At 37.4% G+C, this 24,703-nt stretch overlaps 1 protein-coding gene and 1 pseudogene across 12 annotated transcripts in view; one reads left to right on the forward strand and one right to left on the reverse strand.

Moving 5' to 3' along the window:
• The window catches only part of Robo2 (roundabout guidance receptor 2), a 1,424,536-nt gene that overhangs the window by 623,319 nt on the left and 776,514 nt on the right, over nucleotides 1–24,703 (forward strand). The gene's annotated exons all lie outside the window — the stretch shown is intronic.
• LOC101826864 lies at nucleotides 785–1,228 on the reverse strand (annotated as a pseudogene).

The raw sequence follows: 24,703 nt of genomic DNA on the forward strand, positions 1-24,703 counted from the left end.
TGTAGGGGCAGAGGTAACTCAGGTAATCTAACTTTGTTGCTGTATATGCCTTGTAATCATGTAATTGCCCGAGTGTATAGAAGGAAAAGGTTTGTAATCTGATCTGTGGCCAACTGTTCTAGCCCAGAAAATCATGTTGACCATTTTAAGTTGACTTTGTTTTGCTTATCTTGTTCCTGAGTAAATGTAAGGGCAGATGTTTTAAGAATATCCCATAGTCTCATAAAGAGACCTCTGGCTTATTTCTGTTCGTCACAACCTCCAAGGCATAAGGAAGACCTTCAAGTAAATAAGGATATTTTCCTAAAATCGGGAGGGTAAGATGTTCAAAACTTTCCTGAGGAAGCTTAGAAGCAGTACTCTTGGGAAAAGACATAAATGATTCATAAGAAATTTTTCATAAATCCAATATCCCCAAGTTGTACAAATGTTAGAAACCTTCCCCCATGCATGTAACACATAGAGATCAAAACCGAAGGTGGCGCTGTGGCCATCATGTAGCTCAGCTTTGCTGAATCTTTCCCAGCAGCTGTTCTGGCTTTGTGACTTCTGCTGTTCCCATCTGATATGGAAGAGTATAATATTCTCTTCTGAGGGGAAAACTATTTCTCCCTCTCCATTTTCAGAGGTTGCCTGTAGGTCTTGGTCTGTGATTAAGACCACCTGAGTTTTTCTATTAGTGTCCTCCTTTTTCAGGTCTTGTTTATGTAGCATTTTTGGTGATAATTCATAGGGGTATATTCTCAGGCATGTCTAGGAGACACAGTCTTACAGAAAACTTCCTGTTCCTCTGTGTCTTACAATCCTTCCTCCACCTCTTCTGGTATGATTCCTGAGTCTTAAGTACAGGAGTTGTCAAACCTTTAATTCCAGAACTTGGGAGGCAGAACCAGGCTACACCCCTTCTCCATCTCCACCAGAGTTGCCATCCGTGTGACTTCATTCTTGCTAGCCTGGATTTCTCCTGCAGCAGCTGGGTCTTGTTCTCCAGGAGCTCATAAGCATGTTCTGTCTCCTGCTGCTGCTCCTCAACCTGACAGCAGAGCTCTGCTTCATTCTGGCTGTTGAGATCCTCCAAGTCAGCCCATGACTTATCCAGATGCTGCTTCCTGTCCTGGAGTTCTCGTTCCAGGCTCTCCACTTCAACCTTCAGCTCGATGTTCTGCTTGTAGATGTCCTCCCGGCTGGCCTCATACTTTTGTTGCATGCGCTCCTCCAGGAAGTAGAATTTGAGAACAGTGTCATCTACACACACTGAGTTGCAAGTCAACTAGCAATACACAGTGAGTCCCTGTATCATAAAAACAAAACCCAAAACAAAATAACAAAACCCGAACATACAAAAAATGAAGGTGACTGGTTTCTGAACAAATACACCAAAGTTCACCTCTGGCCTCCATATGCTTGCACATAATTTACAACCTCACACACATGTATACTTGCACACAGAGAGACATGACATACACACATATATGCACGAACTCACTCTATAACCATTTTTGTTCCCTTTATCAAATAAACCACTTTTAAATTTTATATGATGTGCTTCATTTTAGTATTCCATGTATTTGCTAATTTCCATATTTACTTTTAATTAATTAGTTCTAAAAGTCTCTAATCTGAGTTGCACTGCAGTGTGAGTATGTGTTTCAACATGAACTTGCAGAGAACAGCATGTTTGTACTTACTACAAAGTTACAGAAATTTCAAAATGTCCACAAAATGCTCAAGCTGATTTGAGCAAAGAGCTCAACCCTCCAGACCAGAATCAGGAGGGCGCAAGCTTGTTAGTTTTCCTCACTAAGCTTAGCTTCTTATATCTCCTATTGGATTCTTCATTTAAAAAGCTGTTAACAACGAAAAATAACACTATTAGTCCACTTGGTGGGGTAGGAGGCATTGAAATACAGCTAGAGATTTTGTTACTTTAAGGCACAATATAATTATGTGGTGAAATTCATTTTCTCCTTTTGTTTTATACCAATTTATGTCTAGCGAAATTGCCGGTTCCAAATAAGAAAGTTGGGGTGATTATTTGCTTAGAATTGCCAGGATGTGCACTAATCTGGGGGCAGTTATCTTTATTCCTTCTTTGACTTATTACAGATTTAAATTAAGCTGAGATTTCTTTAGTGTTATTTTTCCAAAGCCACTGGGATTAGAGATGATGGATTTTGTGGTGTTCTGCATGCAGTTAAACCCTTGTCAACATAAGCATAACGTTATTGCTGTATGCACTTGGTATATTTTCAAAGGTAATTAAAGCTACCACTGGAAGGAGCAGGATGATTAGAAGCTTTAGATACACATACAGGCTGGTCTGTGTGCAAACACAAATAACCTCATACTCATTACACTTCATTTTTCCCCCAATCAAAGCAGTCGTTCCCAACCATGATAATGCTTTTATATAAATCCTCATGTTGTGGTGACCCCCACCATAAAACTGTTTTGTTGCTACTTCATAACTGTAATTTTTCTTCTGTTATGAATCACAATGTAAATATCTGTCTTTTCCGACAGTCCTAGGCAACTCCTGTGAAAGGGTTATTTGGCCACTCAAAGTGGATGCAATCCACATACTGAGAATCACTGATCAAGGACATTTTTAGCAATATTTTTAATATACTATAATAATGGAAGTTAATATTCTCTACTACATAAATGAGCTTTACCTCTGACAGCTGGAGAATTTTCTGGACATTTTTGAATCTTTGTGTTTTAGGGTGGTATGTTATAATCTTATACACTTTTAAGCAAAGATATATATAATGCTTCAAAGGAAAGCCGGGAAGTTACATCATAGATAAATTATCTGGTGTTACCTTTTTTATTTCTTTACCTCTTTGGTAATCAATGTAAATTTGACTTTCTTATGGTATGCTTTACTTCCAACATTGACATTTCAGTGCCTTTGAGAAGGCAGGTGCTGATAAACTCAGGGCATCAGCAGCGTGCTCTGAGCCAGCAGACTTGCCTTGCACGGATAATTTCAGGTGTCACTAGATTCTCTTCCTCATATTTGCACATTAAGATGTTCTCAATATTTTGGGTAACTTAGATATTTTTGTATTGTCTTTGTTCTTTTAGTTTTATGATCCCAGGGAAATATTTGAAAAAAGATTGTCAAGTATAACTTTTTTAGATCCTATAATTATTCTAAGCCTTAGATTTTATTTTTAATAAACAAAATCACTAATATCAATACTCGCAATGATAACAGTGGTATGAGAAAAGGTCATCTTTAATAAAATTGTAATGAGTTTTTTTTCAATATAGGGGAGGAAAATAGAAGGTGACTAGGGAAATAGAGAGCAACGATTCATTCCTTTTAGTTGAGTCCATTTGAGGGGAGAAAAACATGACCATAATGATGACAGAGGATGGAGAGAAGAATGCATGAGATAATAGGAAAAATATAATCAATTTCTGCTATGTAAACATTATGTAAAGCTCACCCTGTTGTTATTTTGTTTATTTCATGGATAGGGAAAGTGGTTTTTACGAGACAGGGTTTCTCTGTATTGTTTCAGAGGCTATCGGTCCAGCCTGGCCTCGAACTCACTGAGATCTGCCTGCCTCTGCCTCCCGAGTGCTGGGATTAAAGGCGTGCGCCACCACTGCCCGGCAAAGTTTTACATTTTGTAAGCATAGTCAACAATTAGAGGAGCTTGACCTCTGACCTGTCTGGAGCAACATGAACAATGGAAGTTTTTTACCAAGTCAACCTTTAAAGTGAGACCTAAAGGATGGGAGAGAACATCCACCATATTCAGAGGCAAGGCAATTGAGTCCACAGGGCCTTGTCCAAAGAAAGAGTTTAGAGCAGGTGATGAACAGTGGATCTTGTATTAGGAAGATACTGAGTAGACAGGTGGGTGAGAGACAGGTGAGAAGGGCCGGCTTAAGAAGATAGAACAGAACTAAGTTATCTAATTTCTTACAATCTATACAAAGAATTGAGTTTATTTAAAATTCAGCCAGAATCCATGAAGGCATGAGTGTACTACTTGATTGGCAGTCAGAGAGCGTTTTCTTAGGATTGTGTATATGACAGTATCAGTCTGAGTTGGGATGGTCATTTAGAGATGAGCATAATTGCTCAGAAGTGAAGTACCACACAGTTATGGAGAACAAACAAATCACGGAATGTTCCTTAAGGAAGAATTGGTGTGAAAACTGGATTCATCCAGGAGATCCAAGTGGGAAAGGAATGTGAAGAGACAGACACAAGTCAGGGATGATGATGGCACATTGTCATATTTAGAGAATGTATGATGTGTAACCTATGAGCACCACAAGGGGAAGGGTATTCTTGAAGAACATGAAGCATGGGTGACAGGTTGCCTGCTGTACACATATATCCCTCTCAGACAGGATACTCAGAGTGTGTAAGTGGTATATGTGTAGGTAGGGGGCTCATGGAGGCACTATGTTTTACATAGTTGGGGCATAAAACTAACATTAATACAAAATTTAGTCTTTATTTTAATTTGTAGGAAACAATAGTATATTTTTACTTAAGAATATTTATACAAGCCGGGCGTTGGTGGCACATGCCTTTAATCCCAGCACTTGGGAGGCAGGGGCAGGTGGATCTCTGTAAGTTCGAGACCAGCCTGCACTACCAAGGGAGTTCCAGGACAGCCTCCAAAACCATAGAGAAACCCTGCCACGAAAAACCAAAAAAAAAAAAAGATTATTTATACAATTTGATTCCAAAAGTGGAGATGAGCAAAGTAGGACAGGATCTATACAGTCGTATAAATTTATCATTTCCTTTTTGATATGTTAAGTTAGGTTATCTCTAGGACATTTAAGAGAGCATGTTATGTCACCAATTGCCATCCTAGAGCCTTCATCCAGTAGCTGATGGAAACAGAGGCAGACACCCACAGCTAAAAACTGAACTGAACCCCTGAAACCCAGTTGCAGAAAGGTAGGAGTGATGTGCAACGGGGTCAAAACCCGGCAATTGAAACCCACAGAAACAGCTGACATGAACCCTGAACAAGTGGGAGCTCATGGACCCCAAACTGATGGCTGAGTGACCAGCATGAGACTGATGCAGACACCTTAAATTTGGGTGTCAGTGAGCCTCAGCAATCTATGGGGCCTTGGGCAGTAGATCAGTATTTATTCCTGGCATACAAATGGACTTTGGGAACCCATCCCACATAGAGGGATGCTCTTTCAGTCTGGACATAATGGGGAGGCCTATGCCCTGCCCCAGGTGATGTGACAGACTTTGGATATCCTCCATGGATTGGGTGAGAGGTTGGTGGAGTTGGGGAGCTGGGAGGAGGGGAGGGACAGGGAGCTGGGATTGACATATGAAGCAAGCTTGTTTCTAATTAAAATAAGAAATCATCTTAGTGTAATATTATAAATAACTTCATGATTTTCAGGTGGTTGATTTTTTATAGATAACAATAATTTCAAAAGTAAATTTGTTTCATCACAATATAACTTTTTAATTATATTTCTGACACAATGTTCATAATCCCCCCAAATAAAATCTTGGAAAATGCACACCTTACATTCAGACAAAGGTACAGGCACATGCACAGGCCCTCACACACAAACAAACATCATCATCATCATCATCATCATCATCATCCTCATTGTTGTCTTCAGTAGGTTACAGATTTTTAATGATTTTGCCAAATATTCAAATTAATTTCTTTGCCATTCTCCACAATATTACAAATATTCCATTTACATCACACATCCTACATTTCCATATGATTTGTACTCATGAAACCTGCATTTAAAGTAGTTCAAAGGTTTTGGGGAGCCATTTTTGGTAGCTTTGAAACAAGAGAAAAGGATTAATGTTGGCTGTTTGGGTGAACCATTCTGATGACTGTAGAGAACTCGTTAGATTATATCAGGATTTAACCCATTTCCTTAGATATATTCATGAAATAATGAAATTATAACATCCTAAATAAAATTGGTCAATATTGTATTGAAATTCACATATCACTTAGACTATTTTATATAATTTATTTGTCATTAAAAATAAGTATTATCTGTTAATGGTAGAGTAGTATTGTGATCATAATACTCAAGAGAGGAAGGAAGAAGTCCCTGTCACATCAAGGCCAGTCACTAAGTAGCAATTTCAAGTTCGGATCCACACAAATATGTAAACACATAATGCACATTACACAACTCAAAAGTTCATAAAACACAATTTCCATCACATGGTGGATTTTCATGCAATGAAAATGTCTCACCAGTCTCCTCCCTGTCTTTTTCTTGTGTATGTATTTCTCTACTTTCTCCAGTCATGAAAAATCTACTACCTTGTCAAGGGTTCAGAAAAAAAGAAGAAAAACATATCTGTGAAGACTTCTGATAAATAATCAATGATGCGAGTGTTTAGTACCATAGTCTTAGTAAGAAAAGTGTACAAAGTGAATCAATCTGTGACAAGAATAGAAGGAAGTGGCAGAGATATTAAAAGGAGAAAGAGGACATTGCCAATTGATTTTATTTATCTGCATGTCCTGTGTTAGCGTGGGAGTCAGTTGCCTTGACTTAGGTCCTTATTTGACGTTTGCGTTAAATCTCTAACAATTTTAATTATAGCAAGGATTTGCATAAGCAATATATAATGATCCTTTTTTTGAGTAAGAATGTGAAATAGATATCTAATTCCAGGAATATCATTGACTAATATGTAATATATGTTGCTGTACTATTACCCAAACATAAATAAGATAAAATCATGATTTATAGTGATACCCTTCCACTAGTAAAACTCATGGCATCAACTTGAAAGTTACTAGATCTCAAAAAACATTGAAAACTTATTGCTTTTCATCAGCATCACATAACTGATCTTTCTTTACTCTTTTCTGGCTTGCCATGTAGAGAAAATTACTTATCAGTATACCTATTTTAAATGCTATTTGATTAAAAGAGAATCAAAATCCCCAGGCATATTGTGGTACAGTATGTAAAATAAATTACAACATTTGCACTACAAATACAGTCTGTCTACCCAGCCTGAGAAAGATGTCTCCACACTCCCAGAAGGAAAAGTTTCTACAAATGATGTTTTTTCAATAAAATTAGTACAGAACTCCAGAGTTAATTGCTAAAACCATAGCTAATTCTTGAAATCATAGACCACCCAACTCCTTACCCAGCCGGAGAACTATTTATGGTTTTTCACTCTCTTTTTCCCAGTAATTTTAGCTTAATGAGTACCAAAAAGTTATCTGGAGCAAAGAAGACTTGTCCCAAAGAGACTTGGAAGAGTAATGGGCAATGTAGAAAATAAGACTCTAAGAGAGAGTTTGTTCTTTGATTTTGACATTGCATTTTGCATTTTTATACAAGATTATATTTTAAAGTTTTATGGGGGTATTTTTAGCAAAGCAGAAAGATTTATATAATTAGTAGAAATTTTCTTGCTGGGAAAACAAGAAAAATATTCAAAACATTTGGGGTACAATGAAAAATGTTGGTTGTACAAATGTACTCTGAATCCATTGTTGATTTCTAATCAAATGTTTATGGCCTCACTGCTGTCTGGCTTTATGAATTGATGTTTTGTTCTTTTATTTAAAAGAAAAAGACAAACTTTGAGATAAAGTCCAGGTAAAGGAATATAGAGCCCATAATAGAAAGTTACTTATCTTTTCCAAAGCAGAAGATTCAAACTGTGAAATTTTAACGGAAGCACAAATAATGCCCCTCGTATAAATATTGGCAAATGAACATTATATGTATTAATAATAAGTAATGCATTCCGTTGCTAAAGGATTATTTTATTTATATACATATGTGCATGTGCTTGAGTACATGTGTGCCAGGTGTGTAAGTGCCTGCCAATACCAGACAAGGGTTTCAGATGTCTAGGAGCTATAGATAAAGGTGGTGTGTTACCTGTAACATATGAGAATTCTGAGAACAGAACATAGGTCCTCTGGAAGAGCAGTGTATAATCTTTGTTCCCAAGCCATCTCCCCAACCTTGTAATTGGTTTTTTATTAATCGCTTTCAAGTTTTAGCTAGAAATATCCTTCTTATTGTGCCCCCCTTAAATCTGAACACAGATAGAAAAATATCTGTGCAAGATTAAGCAAAAGGTTAATGAAAAACTAGTGCTACAATGAATCTGCCCTATCCCTTCTCAACAAGGATCTAGATTTCAATGCCCTTATCTCTAAAAGCAGTGGTAATGAGTGACCCAAGTCAGGACAAAGAAGGGGGCCTTTGATCTTAGCTTCCTGAGAAGACAGCGTCATCTCCTACTTGCTACAACCAAAATTTTCCTATTAGAGTCAGTCTTGTTAGAATTAGGAAGTGCTTTCAATAGCTTCAAAACTTCTTAGGACTCAAGAGAATTTTCAATTACATATTTTTAACTGCATCTTCTAGAAAACCTAGCATTTATGTTAGCCTTCAAATTTTTGCATGATCAGACATACAAACAGAAGTAGTTTGATGGTATTTCACTTAAAAACAATCCATGGGCTGGGCAGGGTATTATGTGCCCGTAGTTTCACAACTGGCATGGGTTGAGGCAGGAGATGAAGATCTGCATCAGAGTTTCCAGTCTGGATACATAATAAGACTGAGATCCAAAGGGGTTGTGTGTGTGTGTGATATTTAATTCCCTAGAGACTGGTGCTCTTAGTATTTTGTTTAATGTAGTTACTCCTTTTCCAGGGGACCAGTATTTATTTCCCAGAACCCACCTCATATGACTCAGAATGTTTTTGAACTGCACCTCCCAGGATCAGTTGCCCTCTTCTGATCTCCGTGGACCCCTCAGCACACTTGCTATATACACACCCAACACAGACACATACATAGACACAAATAAAAAGTAATCTCAACAAATATTTTCCTTGTCATAAATTCTAACTTAGGAAATTCATGTATTTTTCCTTAAAGAAAAAAAATACATTGAAACTTCCTTAGAAGTTTAGGGTTTTTCAGGCCCTAGAACATCAGTGAGAAGACTTGTAAAACTAAAATTTATTCCAAAATATCTGTTAGTGTTTGAATTCTAATTGGAGAGTGAAAAATAAATTCCTATACCATGAAGAATGCTATGATAAATTCTGTGTATAAATGCTTCATTATTTGCCTAGAAAGATATTTTTCAAGAATGGATAAATCACACTTCATATTCTATTACAATAGTATAACTCCTAGCTAAATAAAAATTTATAATTCAGAGTAATAAATATTTTTTATTTTCTGACAATTGCATATTAGTATTGCCTCTCTTATTACTCCCCCACTCCTACTGGCCTTATGCTTCCCAAACAATTCCCCACCTACTCTTCTACCTTCTCTGTGTGTAACTCCCTAAGGTTAACCAAGTTGTTTGCCTAAACATTGGAAGCAGCTATTTCCTGGAGGCTGGACAGCTTACAGATAGCCATATTACTGAAGAAATGACTCTCCCTTCCCTGGCAATCATTACCTTCCAGTAGCTCCTCAGGGAGGGATGAAACCTCCTGAGTACCATGTCCATCTATGATGAATGCTAAAAGGCCTGATCTTGTATAGGTCTTTGCAGGTAGTCAAACACTTTCTGGTGTGTGTTTATGAATACCCACAGCCACATCCTGTCAAGAAGGCAGTATTTCTGCCTCTTTGTCTAAGATGTTCTATAGGTATGTGTGTATGTGAATCCCATGCATGCTCACGTGGAGTCTATGGGACAATGATTTGTATCTCTATTGCTCTCTATCTTGTGGAGTTTTGAGACATGGTCTCACCTTGAACATAATAGTCTCAATTTTGCCCTGGCTAGATAAGAAGCAAACACTGGGGATCCTCCTGTATCTTTCCCCTGGATATAGGGATTACAAACAAACCACTCCTAGCCAGTCTTTACATGGTGCTGGACTCAGAGCTCAGTTTTTCATGCTTGCAAAATAAGTCCTGTGCCCATTCACCCACTCCTTAATCCCCTGAGTCTCACTATCCCTGTGGAGCTAGGTAAATAAAATATTCTAAACCTCTGCCCATTTCTTCATTTGTAAAATAGACCCAACCTTGATTGAAGATGTAGAGAAGACATTATCCATAGTTCACATTCAATAAACAGACACAGTTTGCTGACCTAGGTGAACTGAATCAATGCATCACAATTAGCCATAGTAATTCCCCATTAGAAGGAAAAAAGAGCACAAAAGACAACAAAAACCCACAAAACACAACCAGCCAATCAAAAAGCAAGAAATAGAAAACAAACAAAAACTCTCAAGCAACACACAGGCTTAATGACATGTGAGCCCCACAGGATTCACTGTATGTGAGGTTCTCACTGAATACATGAATGACAGTGTATTCAGGACAAAACTGACTCATTGGGGACACACTTGATTTTATTCTTTTGATCAGCTTTAAAAAGCAGGAAATGACTAACATAAGGAAATTTTTGGTAACATTTCTGTTTTTTTTTCCTTTCAAATTACAAATAAGGAAAAAATTTTATGAAAAGAATTTCCATGAAATGTAAGAAAAATGTCAAATAAGTACCAAACCAATCAAGTATGTCTCTGTTCCTGTAACTAATATGATTCACAAAGGAGACCAGTGATGTTTAAATGTCTGATTTCCTTAAATACTGCCCTTTAAGAAGAGGCTTTTTTTCATGTGATTTTATACTTATTGAGTGTATAATGCCTTATGTGACAGTATACATTCACCTCTACTGACATTAAGATTGCATTCACTCTTTTGTTCTTTCTTGGCTTCTAAATATTTTATAGAAGTTACAAAAATAAAACAAATAGGAGGGTTGAATAGTACTATAGACAATCCAAAGATCTAACAGCAAAATTGAAATTCATCAATCATATCAAGAGAATGTCTGTGTATTATCAACATTTTCTTATCTATCATGTCAGCTTGAAAATAATTGTGTGCCTCAGCAACCATTAAAAAAGGATAATGCGCATTAGTTACAAATAAAATTATAACTGAGGTGATATTTTGCATTGGATTTTAATATGTCCCAGAAGCATAAAATATATTCAGAAAAATAGGAAAGCATTAGTGCAACATCTAGCCAAAATATCAGGAATCATTTTGGTGTTTCAGGGGATATTAGACCTAATCAAGAAAGAAAATTGCTATGGAAGTATTTAATAATTATCATTAAATTTTGAAATGAGTAGACAATAGGAGGAACAATAGGAAGAAAAGAAATATAAGAAATTTAACACTGTTCTGTTACAGGCTAGCTTTAAAAATCACACTTTTGTATACATAAGCTGAGAACAATGAGCTAAGTCCTTTGAATCATTTATTTGTTAAATAAGTATTATTTATTAAGTAAGCTACTGAGGAAAATAAATGGGATCCTTTATTCTTTCCTTGGGGTAGGTTTCTTTTCTCTTTATAACCATATTTCCTTTTCATTATTTAACAACTTCTGTTTTTCCTCAATTCACTTTTGTGGGCTCTCTCTTTCTCTCTCTCTCTGTCTCTCTCTCTCTCTCTCTCTGTGTGTGTGTGTGTGTGTGTGTGTGTGTGTATGTGTGTGTGTGTGTATTGTAGTCTTATTATGTGTATGTGAGTAATTTTTCGTGGTACAGTGTGTGGTAGTGTTTTTGATGTTGCGTGTGAGTGGTGTTTTATTTGGTGCCATGTGGTGTGTACTCAGGGAACATGTTCTAAGTCTGCTATCCTCTATTGTGCTCTACCTTACTTTGTCAAGACTATGGGTCTCACTGAACTGGAACCTCACCTGTTCAGGAAAGCTAGTTGACAGTTTCTCAGTATCTGCCTGTCCCTCCCTCCAGGCCTGGGGGTTACTGACATGTTTACCCACGTCTGTCTTCTCATGTGGGAATTACTGACTCGAACTCAAGCTTGAAGAGAAGGTACTCTTGCCTACAGAACCATCCCCTCAGACTTCCTTCATCGTCCAACTTCTGGTTGTCTTTTGGTGTCCTTGTTTCTTCATTTTATTCCATCTTTACTGGGCATTTTAAAAATAATGAAGCAAAATATGAATCTTTTTATTGACTATGTATTTTGGGAAGTATACGCATTTATTATATTCATATATGATCTCAGAAGAGGAAAAGGAAATGTATTTCTTCTCAAAATATGCTTACAATTAATTAAAATTATTATTTTCTTTGTCAATAATTATGCAGTAGCCTCTGGAATCATACTGATAAATTCAATTATCTTGCAGAAATACATGGCAATATGTTCACTCATGCATTAATACACAGCTTTTGATTCACTTAATATTTAGTATATACTATTTTGCAACTGGAACTGTGCTAGACAAGTTAATATTTATCCATGTTCATCTAAAGCTAAACCTTATAGGGAGAAGACATTCAATTGGACAAATGATTGCAATAAGATTAATTTAGTACTAAGAATGAAAAATATAGGAGATATGTGTTCACCTATTTCTGCATATTCAACTCTCATCCTCTCCCATCTCACACACTTATTAACTAGCAGAAGTCTCAAAGGGTAATGCAATCTCCTCTTATAATGTCCCCCGAGGAGCATATTATAGAGACATCATACAGCAAGCTTCTTAGAAGTTCTATGTTAGCTTTTTCCTCTAAATACCCTTTCTAATATATAGAGTTTTCTTTTCTGTGTGTAATCAAGACCCTCCTCTTGACCTCTGTATTTCTTTCTTCTCTGTTCATGTCCCCTAGAATGTATACAACTTTTGCTCATAAGTACAATAACTTGCAGTTTACTGACCCACCTTTGAAATTTTACTTGTTAGTGAAATCCATTACTGCCATTACCAGTGACATGAAATACACCAAAGGAATTTGCTATTAGGCAATGAACATTTGCCTGGATATTGAAGGAAGAAGTGAATAAAGAGTAATTTTTATGGAGTAGTAGTTTCTGGAGAGTGATGAAGTATAGATAGATTCCGAGAATTCCCTAGTATAGAAGGTAAGAGACTACGTCTCTCTATGGCCCTGACACTCTTTCACACTGTGTAGCAGAGCATATATTGTCCTTACGAGGGAGTTGTGCCAAAGATCTAAATTTGGCTTATCAATAGGTGCAACTTTCTGAATTTTACAATTAGATTTACATTTGGGATGATTTTTTACTTTATATTCATTCTCTTTGATATAATATTAGAGCTAAGATATGTATAGATTAAGGTACATATATACAAGTCTATTCTCTTGGTATAGTGTTATATATAGGATATGCACAGATTAAGGTGTAGATGTGTATATATGGAAATACGGGGGATTTCTTATGAGAACCAGGTCATGTAATTACAGAGACTACGCTACTAATGAACTGAAGAAACAGAGTATCTGTGTGTAGCTTAGCTCAAGTGGAACTAAGAACTAGTGGGGTTAAACCTGCTCCTAGCAAAGGCTTAAGTCCTATTGGCAAGAGATAACGAAACCTCAGAAATGGAAGACCGAGACCTTGCCACTTCTGCTCATGAGCAGAGGAAGATCAATGCCCTAGTCAAGGTGAAAGGTATTTCCTTTCCTATACCTTTTCATTCCATGTTCTTAGAAGACTGGAGGGTGCCTATTCATTCTGGGAGAGTACAGGTCAACCATATTTCACTAATTCAAATGCCAGCCTTTTCTAAAAAATACCCTTGCACACTCACCCAGAAGTACTGTTCCAATATCTGTCTGGATTCCTCCAAGCCAATCATTTTGACACCTAAAATGAACTATCATGTGTCGGGGTTTTTCTGGCTGTGATAAAACACCACAACCAAAAATTATTTGGGGAAAAAAATAAAAAAGAGTGTTTATTTTATCTTTCATTTCCAGGTAATAGTCCATCCCTGAGGGAAGTCAGGACAGTAACTCAAACAGGGTGGGAGCCTTCAGCCAAAAGCCTTTCTCATGGCTTGTTCAGCCTATATTATCTATATTATTATACATCCCAGGACCACCTGACCAGGTGTGGCCCCAACTATATTTTGTTACATCTTCGCACATAAATCCCTAATTAAGAAAATGACCAGCAGACTTTCCCATAGACAAATCTTTTTTTTTTTTTTTTTTTTTTTTTTGGTTTTTTGAGACAGGGTTTCTCTGTATTGTTTTGGAGGCTGTCCTGGAACTCACTCAGTAGACCAGGCTGGTCTCGAACTCACAGAGATCTGCCTGCCTCTGCCTCCTGAGTGCTGGGATTAAAGGCTCCAATGCCTGGTTCCACAGACAAATCTTATGAATGCATTTTCTTAAGTGTAGTTCCCTTTCTCAGATAATTCTAGCTTGTGTCATGCTGACAAGTAACCAGGACAAATCACCAAGTCTATGGAGTTCTCTTCTCTACACAGCCCTGAATTCCTATAAGTTGTAGTTGTTGTTGGAAAACAAGCTTCCTAAACTATCTGAAGAGAGACTTCCTGCTTGAATGACAATGACATCTCAGAGAGGTTTGCCCTACTGTTACATAGATTAAGTGTGGCTGTCTCTTTGTTATTTGCATACTACTGAATGTTGCTGTGATAAATTAAGTGTGCATTTTTTTATCCTAAAGCAGTGCCAGAGGGTTTGTTTTTAAGCTGTTAAAAGTGCTATCTGTAAGAATGCCTACCAGAAAGTGGCAAGTTATACATCTTTTCGCTAAGTGATGTCTTTGTTGTGTTGTCATTTTGCTGTAATCCAGTTGCTTGAAATTGTGCCAGGAAAATTAGCTAGCTCATTGACTGATATAGTAAGAGTGTAAAACAAGCTAAGAGAGGTTATTCTCTGAGTGCCCAGGTGCAGTACATTAACAAATAGCACAAAGAGGCTCAGTGATAAAACCTTATCTATATTGTTTTCAAAAAGTACTCATTCGACAGTTTTAAACATTGTTTATCTACTCTTTTTATTTTCTCTTAAATCCAGGAACTTCATAATTAAATATCTGTGTCTTGCAAAGCAATGATACCTATTAAGTATTTCAAGTTTTAAATATGGCTTTTATGGAGTCAGTGTGAAATAATTCAATAACTATCTGTGATTTTTCTCCTTTTTGAATACTAATATTACCAGTCTTCATAATTAGTATGAGGTTTCCAGAGCATATCTTCTTGCATTGATATTTATCTTAGAAGTAAAAGCAAGTCAAACACATGTTTAAGATCTAAGAGTGTTTGAGTATGAACTGTCATCAACAGGCCCACGTGTGTGAATACTTGCCCCAGATGGTAATGTTCTTATGAATCATTGTAAATTAAGTAGAGAGTAGCTGGTCAAGGTTGCTCACTAGGGATGAGCATTTGAAAGTTATAAGTCAGTGTTGGTTCCCAGATACACTATGCTTTTTTGTATGCCAATATATGAGCAAGTCTTGCTGCAAGCATTCACCCCCCACCCCCATCATGGACCAATCAACACCAGTCACAATGTTTTCTCCATGATGCTTACTTGAATCTCTCCTTAAATTGGGAATGCAAGTAAGCCTCTCCACCCTTATTCTTCTGGTTTGTCACAGACCCAAGGGCAATTACTCATATGAGTAGTCAGGTCTTGAGGTTACTATTCCACTGTAAGTTTAAGTATCTAAACCTTTGATACCCATCTTTGAGGGCATCATGGTTCTTCTGCAGAGTAATCAAGTGATGTTAAATCTGAGGTTCAGAGATATGGGCTTTGAGAGTTCTTTCCTAGGCCCATCTGCAAGTGTTCAGGGATAATTAATTAGAATTGTCTTGTCACTAGGTCATCTTTGTTATTAGTTGTAAGTACCTATTAATTTCCCTTGTATCTGGAAAATCACTTTGGTTTCCTCTTGGCCATACCTGTAGTAAAGAATCATAATTACATAATGCTTTTTGAACTTTTGTATATCACCAGTAGCTCATATTGTTGTTGTTAAGCTAAATTCCATTTCTCTTTAAAAGTTCTATTTTTTATTTTATGTGCATGAGAGATTTGTCTGCATACACATAAGTGTGCCCTGTGAGTAAAGTCCCTGTGAAGTGCAGAAGGGAGCATGCTGTTCCCTAGGATTTGAACTGCCCAAGGTTGTGAACCAGGAGGATGCAGGGAAGTAAACTGGGTATTTTGCAACAGCAGTGAATGCACCTAATCACTGAGCAATCTCTCCATTCACCCTATGTAGCATACATTCTTCCCACCAGTCTGGTCTCAGAGCCACATCAGTCCCAAATGAACACATCGGACTCTATATTAATTATGAAGCTTTTGGCTGTTTGCTATGGTTTCTCATTGGATAGCTCTGACTTTATTAACCCATAAACACTAATCTATGTATTTTTACATGGACTTACCTTAAAGAGAATGCAGCCTCATGCATTCTCTCTTCCTGAGATCACATGGCGACTCTCCACTCTTGACTACATTTTCCAGAATCCTCCTCGACTCCTAGTCCCACCTATCTTGCTTCTCTATTGGCCAACAGTGTTCAATAAGGGAGACATATTTAGAGAATGACATCTCTCATCACCCCTGCATTTTATTTTATTATAACTTTCAGTAGCATAAGTTTGCCAGTTTTCTCATAGGTATTCTAGGGGCAAACACTTCATACTGATTAATAAATAGCAGATAGTGTTCTAAAAGTTTTAGGTATTTTGATTAATTATTCTTCATAACAGTTCTGAGAGAGGTCCTATTCAATACACCATTTATAGATGATGGAGCTAAGGCCAGAAAGGTTAAAAAAACTTGGGAAAATCACACAGCTAAAGTGTAGACTTGATTCCAAACTGTAGGCAGTGGACTGAGGACATAATCCCCACTCTGCTCTGTTGTATGAAAGATGTAAATGTTTATACAATAGGTCACATCTTGCTTTTGGTGTTTTCATCAAGTTCATGTTTTACTGAATATTAACAATTTTCCATGGACAAGGTGTTTCACAGGCCAGAGTTTGATAACCACAGCTGCATAATCCACTTTTACATAAATTATAGTTTTCCATTTTTCTTTCACTTATTAATGTCTTACAAAATTACAGTATGTGGTTTTCATATTTTAATCTAATTCAATGCCTATAGTAGCAACATAAGTATTGAATAAATAATAAACATGGTATTTTTTCTGAATTGCATTACAAAGCGTGTACTTACACATTTTCTTGTTATATAGCTCTTATAGGAGTGATCAAGAAAACAGCAATATTTGTTTATTCCTCTCATTCCTTGTTCAGGGAAGCCACCTCTAGACATTTTATGTCAAATAAAACACGTTATTAAATGTCTTTCTCTCTCTTTCATTTACACCTGCCTTGTACTGAGTCACACTGCATCTCGTCCCTTTCTTAGAAGCCTTCGATAAAGAGGGCCTTTCTCTCCATTTTGTTTCCATTGAACTAGTTACTCTGTATCTATATTAGGATATGAAGTCACAGAATAAAAGACTTTGTGTCTTCAAGATCACATCAGAACTGAAATATCAAGCTCACAACTTCCTGCTACAATTCATCCCTATGGAGAAGTTAGCAGAAAATGCCAGGGAAGGTATAACTTGTTATTTCCTCATTAGCCCCATTACAATGTCTGTGATGCCTTCCTTCTGGTTTAAATTCTTCAACAAATCTACATCCATTTTCAGATTAGATAAATAAAATGAATTTCCCTATTTGCTTCCACCAACTTACTTTGCTTTTTTAAACTTTAAAAATGCAAACACAGCTAGTAAAATAATATTGGTAGTGAGAGAATGTAATAAAAAATTATAGTTGCATATAAATATTTGTTAACTGTTGGAACAATGGTGCTAGATTGAGATGAAGGCTCTAACTGTAATTTGCCAATTCCAAGAATATAAATGAGGAGCTGGGCGGTGGGTGGTGCATGCCTTTAATCCCAGCACTCGGGAGGCAGAGGCAGGCAGATCTCTGTGAGTTGGAGGCCGGGCTGGACCAACAACCTCCAAAACAATACAGAGAAACCCTGTCTCGCAAAACCAAAAAAAAAAAAAAAAAGAATATAAATGAGAGGATTGTAAAATTTACCACTTAACATTAGCATAGAAATTTGTGGTATAACCAGAATGATACCACATATTAAGAGCTTCATGTCAATAAGTTAGCGTAATCACAGTATAAATTCACACTCTCTTCCCCAAAAATACCATGTTTGAAACACCTCATATTTATAATGTTGTCATAGCCTGTTTTGCAAATGTTCAAATATACAAGGATAAGATACAGGATTATTCATATTTTTTTACAAGTAGTATGTGGTCTCCAGAAAGCCATTCTTTGTCCAACTTACTTTTCCTGTGTCTCATTCACTTTTTTATGATTTAAACTGTACTCATATAGTGGGTCAATGATGAAAAATGCTTGTTTGAGGCCCTTAAAAAAAAACACATAGTGGGGTAAAAAATTATCAGCCAGTTGTATCAGATGGATCTGTATAAAGATACTGTAATCCAACCATTTATTTATTTACCTCGGGAATGGCATTTTCTATAGTTCAAAATGCTCACCGTCAGATTGGCATAGGAACCACAAAGCAAGGACAAATAACCTCAAAAGGAAAGCAAGCCAAACTACCAACAACAAAAACCTAAATGTACTGAGGAGTGATAAAGGAAACAGAATTCAAACAATTGCTTTAAAATTTTAAAGAATTAAATTAGCCGGGCTGGTTTGCTGTTTTAGGCTTTTGTTTTGCGGTTTGCACCTATGTCATTGAAACCTGTGTTTTGGCATCTCAATGCAGTCAGTTCTATGAATCCATCTACAATGGAGGCAGCAAAGCTGCAAGCAGCTCCAGGCTTTGGACTGAAAGGGAGAGTGAACACTGGCCACTGACTCATGTCTTATCATCTTATCAACAGCCTGCTTGCAAGTGCTAATTGCTTACTGAGACACTATTCAGACAGATGATAAAATGCATCATGGGATGTTTGCAAATGTTTAATAACCAGCTTTTTGGCAATGGGGATGGGGACAAAGTCCTTGAATGTGGCTTTTGACAATGCCTGTATCTAAGGCTGATTTCAAGCTACTAAGCTGCTGGCACGGACAGCGACCTGGAAGGAGATAAACAGATTCTGCTTGGGAGTAGATCCAGTGGGAGCATAGCCCAGTACATTTGGAGCAGATATTGTTTCCTAAAAATAGTGAGATAATGACCATTATGAACCCTGCTTAAGTGTGGCATCTTGAGAGGCTCTATATCAGGAAATCTGTCTTACAAGTCCTGTCGGGTTTATGACATTTGCAAGATCTTCCGATCTGAAATATCTACAAATCATCACTTTCTACAAATATGGGAATAATGTGGTGGTTACTGTTGACTGCCACCTTTATTGGATTTAGAACTGCCTAATAGACAACACTCGGGTATGTCTGGGAGGAAGTTTCTATACAGAGTCAGCTGATATTGAATGAGCCACTCTAAATATGAGCAGCACTATCCTATGGGTTGTGGTCCCAGACTGAACAAAAAGTGGATAGCATGCTAAACATTCAGCATTCATCTCTCTCTAATTCCTAAAGGTGCATTCAGTGTGACAAGCTATCTCAAACTCTTCCATTACTTTCTTGACATGATGTTCTGTCTGAATGCTAGACCTTTGGTGCCAGATAAAACCCTCCCTCCTGAAGTCGATTTTTAAAGGTAGTTTGTTCCAGCAATGAAAAAAATAATCAATACAATTCCCTCAAATACTTTGTAACAAGGGTGGCGCAAACCATTTTGTTACCTTTTCATATGACAGGATTTTACATGACCCTGGTTTTAGTTAACATCTTTTTAAAATAAATTGTTCATATCTTGTACTTACAATAAGTGGAAGGTTTATTTCATGTTTCCATGACAGTTTTGGTGTCTAGTGGTGGTTGGTATAGACAGTAATTGTTAGTTGTAACAAGAAAAAGTAAAAGGAACCAGGAACTGGCTTTAGGATTCAAACTTCAAGCTGAATATCAGAAAAGCAAAGCAGTAGCCACTAGCTTCTTACCTCTACCTCAGACTGTCTCCATGAGCTTGCACCAAGCCTCTGAATGTATGTAACCTCTTCTCAGCATGACTGGAAAACGAATGCCTCCTACTGACCACTGAAGACCCTGCTTCTATCTTTTGTATTTCTCTAGTGCTGGGATTAAAGATGTGTGATCTGCTACTCTTTTAGACTGATTCAATCTTATGTATCCCTGGGTTGCCTTGAACTCAGAGAGATCATCTAACTCTTAATCCTGTGTCCTAGGATTACAGGTGTGTATCACCACCTACCTCCTAGCTTCTGGCTGCTGGGATTAAAGGTGTATGACTAGCTTCTATGTCTTGTGGCTGACTTTGCTTTCTGAATCCTCAAGCAACAAGCTTTAATAAATCATAAATAATATATCACCACAGTTAATTCCTTATATATAGCTTTTAGAAGTCTGAAATAAAAAAAGATTCCTAGGAGCATCTTTCTGTTTTCTTTTAACTTTGCAGAAATTTAAATACAACTATGTTAATAACTAAAACCCAATAGATACTTATTTCTAACTTGTCAGTTTGAGCCAAGTTGAATAGAACTATTAGGGTTCTAACTGTTCTGATTGTCAACTGCCAGATTAATCTCAGTTACCTTGTTGTGACTGCTCACAATCCTGCAGCAGCCATGGCACCTGTAAAGTCTAGCTTCAGTTCAGGCTTCTTGTGTACCTAGATCTCACTGTGGAAATGCCATTGTCATGAAGACTGCTTTCAATTGAGAAAAATGCTTCATTCTTTAGTTTTCTGCTAGTGACTTCTCTTCTGGGAAGAGACTGTTGTGCACATGTCAGCCTTCCCCAGTTCCCACATCAAGACATTGTTCTCACTCTTTCAGACTTGGTGCTCTCCAGATTCTCCTTGGTTCCCGTCAATGCCCATTTGTATATCCATACAAATATCACATGCTGCCATTAAACCTGCTCTGAACTGGAGCCTCTGTTTTAGAACCTGCCCTGATTTCAAAAGGGTGTAATCTGAATAATGTACTTTTCTTTTGTGTCCCATCTGTCACATCTGTAAATGTTTAAATGCCCTTTTAGGTTTCTTTTAGAGGCACAGAGCCATTGACACAATACCCAGTGTTTTATGACCCTAAAGCATCGGTGCCTTTTACAGACCACACTTTGCAAGCTCATGTTGCTTACCCGCTAAAGCCGCTGTTCATTTTCTGTACCTTTGTAGCCCACACTGACATTCCTCTCATATTCCTGTCTCTGTTTCTACTTTACTTGTTTGGTGGCAGCATTCAATGCTCGAGGATGTGCTGAGTTCTCCTGTGGCTTTGTTTTTAACCTCAGGGATGTTGCTGATAAAAATGGTTCTGCCTGTGACCACACCACTGGCCTTTTGTATCTTCCAGGTGAACAACATTTGGGAGATGTGGAGTCCCAAAAACGAAAGGGCCCTGAACCATGCATGTTTCTGCTTCTAGGCATGAGTAGCCTGTACATACTTCCAACAAAATGTTATTGTTGAGAAGCATGAGGCAACCCTGAGCATCACTGTCCTATTGTTCCAAACCTCTCTTTCCTTCCTCTTCATATTTTACTTTTGTTTTCTAAGAATGCTTTCTTCTCTCTCATCTTTAGCATTGCTTTCTTGCCGTTAATTTCTTTTGTTTTTATAACTTTCTTTTTTGTTATTCTTCATGTCTTTCTCATCATGCATCTCTTGCCCATTCATTTCCCCATCCCTTTGTATCTGCCCTCTGCCCTGGCAAACTCTCCCCTAATATAATGAATGAAATAAAATAAAATTAAAGAGTAGAAAAGAAAAAAAAACACCAATCTGGCTACAGAAGCTGCAGTATAACACAGTGAGTATAACACAGCAAATCCCTTATTCATATATCTTTAAGTGCAAGTATTCATTACAAAGAGTCATTGGTCCAGTAGCAGAGACCTTTGGCGATGAGGAAGGATTGGGGCCAGTACTCCTGCTTTCCCATCCAAAGTGTTGTCTCTACCACACCTACATCTTCATGGTTAGTTCTGCATCCTTGCCCAGTAGGGTTCACTCTCCAAAGTGCAGGCAGTTGGTGATGAGCAGGAACAACTTTCCTGCTTTCTTGACCTCAGAGCCAGCTCTCCCATCTACTACAGGAAACAAGGGGAGGAGCCAGGGGGCATCCTCCCCTCCCCCAATCCCTAGGCAGCCATATCCAAATGAGGGGTATAGCCAGATCTAGTTTTCTCAGGCCAAGCCCATCTGTGTCCCCACCAATAGGGACAGCTCAGTGCTGCCCAGAAGAGGGGCAGGGCCTGCATTCCTGAGTGTTGGAGTTGGTAAAGGGGAGGGTGGGCTCCCTTGACAGATGGGGGTGGTAGGTGGGAAATGGGAGGGCATCTTTCTCTTGCCCCCCACAGCTACACCTCAGATGAGTGTGGAAGTATACCTCTTGCTGCTAATTTTTATCTGTGACTGTCTTTGATGCTGTTCATAATTTCATGTACCTAAGCACTGGACAAGGTCCTTATCAAAGCTCACTTAGTGTTTTAGTCACTTGCATGCTTCAACTACAAACATTTCTCTGCCTTATCTTTAAGTAGGCTCCCAGATGGAAAACTGTCTGGATTCTGGAGAAATTATAAGTGGGATTTAAAGGAAACATAACTGTGTTTCAAACTCTTTTTACTCCTGACTGACAATGAACAAATACTAACAGTCTTTAATGAGCGCATTTTCACACTGTGAGGATATAAAGTGTGCCACACACTTGCTGTTTTAATCTCTCATTGACTATTCATGTTGGAAGAAGCTTCCTTTATTTTCTTGACTCTTTTTTTCCTTCCTTCTTTCCTCCCTCCCTTCCTTTACTCCTCTCCTTTCTTCCTTCTTTCTATCTCTCTATTTTTTCATCCCTGACTGGTTTCTCTAATGAATTGTGTCTGTATAATGTAATTGTATTGCACTTAACAAATGCCTTAGGAAATGAGTTTAAAGGTAGAATAAAATATTTTGGCCTGTGGTTTTCAAATTTCCAATCCTGGTCAGCTAAATTTTCATTTCAGGGTAGTGAGGAGGTATGATATGCACGAGTAAAAGTATATAAAAAAGCAAAATATTTCATATACGGGATTCAGAGACAGAGAGGAAGAGAGAGACAGAAAAGGAATGGGACAATATTTTTGTCAACATCACTCAATGAATAAACTGTTTCCTCTAGCTAGTCCAAACTTCTTTTTTAAATTTTAATATTTTATTTGTTTTCACATGCACTTGTATTTTGCCTGAATGTATGTAGGTATGTTGAATTCCTTGGAACTGGAGATACAGACATTTTGAGCTGACATGATGGTACTGGGATTTGAACCCATGTCCTTTGGAAGAGTAACCAGTGCTCTTAACCACTGATGCAGCCTTCTAGACCTAGCCCAAATCTCTTAACAGCTTTACCAACTGCCAAATTAGTATTTCCAGACAGGGAGTAAGGATTCCAAGTAAGAATCTGATGGGAACATTTCAGAATCAAACTGTAACTTTATTGTACTGAAGCACGCATCAGTTCATAGCTGCTACATAATGCAAAAGAAACATTGTCTGTTGAAAAGGACTTCAGAAATATCTTTCTTTGTAACTAAAGGCTAATAGCTCCTTATCCAAGTCAACCTCATAATTTTACCCATATTGCTGTAGTTTCATAGTTGTTCATTCCTTCATTCACTCTATAGAGATCACTGTGCTGGAAATACAAATTAAAAAATATGAGTTATAATTCCTCTCAATTTATTGTACACAGGAAATGAGTATGTGATACAGTAAGGACTATGTTTTAAATTGCTAATGGGACATGGAAGAAAGACACCCAGAACCAGGTGGCAGAGCACATGATCTCATTGAATGAATGATATATTTATGTCTTGCATAGCATCAAACAGTGAAAACTGCCTGCTTTTTGCAAAAAACATACCACTGAAGGAGATACACCGTATTAATATGCTGATAACATTCTTTACATCTAAGGTATTTGTTGAATAGATGAATAAAACCTATTATTTTAATTGTTCTACTTAGTGGAAGAGCATAATCAAAAGTAATTTTGTCCTCTGCCTCATCCTGAGAATGCAGTAAGCTTTTAACTCCACTGTATATTGCTACGTTAGTGGCTTTTCAAAGTTTAGTAGATAAAAACTGCTACAGTCAGATGTGTATTTTGACTCTGGATAAAAGGAGTCAAAAGCAATCTAATTTGATTATTAGCATCATGTTTTAGGTGATTGGATGCCTCTTGATCAGAAGAGAGGAATTAAGTTGATTTGACAGCCCTCCAATTTTGCTTTTACTTTTATTGATTCAATGAATTCAAGTTCTTCTGTTCAAGGCTTGCTCTTGAGAAAGGCAATGATGGGCACATGTAGCCTAATCACATTTTATTGTCCGTCTTCTGTGTGTAATGATAAATTTCACTACTCAGATCAATTCTGGCCCAATTTCCTCTAATAGAATGCGACCCAAAGAAGACTGTTAGATTAAAAGCAGTTTATTTTATGGAATGCATTAAAAGGAGAAAAGGAGGTAGAGGCATATTGCTTTATCGTTTTGGTTTAGATTTTATTTGAAGGATACCATCAAAACAAGCAGTACTGTGAGTAGTGAGTGGGAGACTAAGGCAAGAGGAAGGAAGTGGTTCAGGGAATTCCATGAATTTAACAACTGAACATATCATCAAAGCCAACCTCTTCATTTTCCACACAACGAGAGACCTGGAATGACATTAACTAAGATTCTAGGTTGATTCCAATTATCTTTAACTACTTTCCATAGAGGGAGTCCTTCTTCTAAAAT

Source organism: Mesocricetus auratus, unplaced genomic scaffold (assembly GCF_017639785.1).
Source record: "Mesocricetus auratus isolate SY011 unplaced genomic scaffold, BCM_Maur_2.0 Super-Scaffold_100008, whole genome shotgun sequence".
NCBI lineage: Eukaryota > Metazoa > Chordata > Mammalia > Rodentia > Cricetidae > Mesocricetus > Mesocricetus auratus.